General features: G+C 46.1%; 1 pseudogene; it reads right to left on the bottom strand.

Annotated features, from left to right (window-relative positions):
* Positions 1-292: 292 nt before the first annotated feature.
* Positions 293-836, bottom strand: Gcshl1 (glycine cleavage system protein H like 1; annotated as a pseudogene).
* Between the last annotated feature and the right edge of the window lie 285 nt (positions 837-1,121).

The following is a 1,121-nucleotide window of genomic DNA, read 5'->3' as shown; positions in this document are numbered from 1 at the left end:
TACTTTAGAAACAGAGCAAAGCAGGACAGTATCCACCAGGGGGTGCTGCCCTCCTCCATTTGTAATCCTCCTACTTAACTTTCTTAACAAGGAAAGTTCATGCCCTGACAGGGAAGAGGGGCTGCACTGGAGAGTGTTAACAAAGAGGGGATTTACAAAAAGGTGAGCAGATGACAGGAAGGGAGCAAGGAAGCGACCACAGGCCAAGGACAATAGGCAGTCATTTGACACAATAACTTAAAGCAGGTAATGTGGTCAAAAAAAAAAAAAAAAAAAAAAAAAAAAAAAGACAAGCATGCTGGAACAGGGCACGTCCCAGTTTTATGTGGAAGCCATGGTCACTCCTTAATGGACTTCACATATTTCTCATACGCCTCTTCACTCACTAATTCATCCAGCTCAGAAGGGTCACTCAGTGTCATCTTGATCAGCCAACCATCTTGGTAACATGATTTGTTGACGAGCCCTGGGTTTTCGGCAAGTGCTTCATTGACTTCAGTTACCTCTCCTGACAGAGGAGAGTAGTAGAGTTCACTGGCTGCCTTCACACTTTCCAAAGCACCAAACTTCTCTTGTTTTTTCAATTTTGTCCCAACTTCAGGAAGACTGCAGTAAACAACATCTCCCAAAGCTTCCTGTGCAAAGTTGCTGATTCCCACTGTTCCAATACCATCCTTTGCTGTTACCCATTCATGCTTCTCTGTGAATTTACGCACCGACATCAAAGCAGAACCGGTGCGCAGCGAGTGGACAGCGGCAGCGCTGGGCGCCCGGGGCCTTGGCGGGCTGGAGGCCAGAGCGGTGCGGGTGCGCAGGCTGCAGGCCACAGCCCGCATGCTCCCAGGGTAACTGCGCTTCGCCTCCGCCACCGGGCCAGCGGGGACGAGGTGGGCCCGTTATTTTTAAGGTACACGTATATAAGTGCAGTGAAATAGTTAAGAAACTGAGCAAAGCAGATTAACATTGCTGTTACTGAGTTGCAGCTGTACAGGGCCCAGCCTCCCTATCACTTCATGGTGGGGATGGACCCTTTACTTATTATTATTATAAAATATATATTATAGAAAACCTATCGTTTTTATCTTTTTTTTTTTAAACCTCTATTTATTTTTATTTATTTA

This window comes from Rattus norvegicus, chromosome 1 (genome assembly GCF_021556685.1).
Source record: "Rattus norvegicus strain SHRSP/BbbUtx chromosome 1, alternate assembly SHRSP_T2T, whole genome shotgun sequence".
Classification (NCBI taxonomy): domain Eukaryota; kingdom Metazoa; phylum Chordata; class Mammalia; order Rodentia; family Muridae; genus Rattus; species Rattus norvegicus.
The sequence above is the reverse complement of the archived record's forward strand: the minus strand, read 5'-3'. Positions and strand labels throughout refer to the sequence as shown.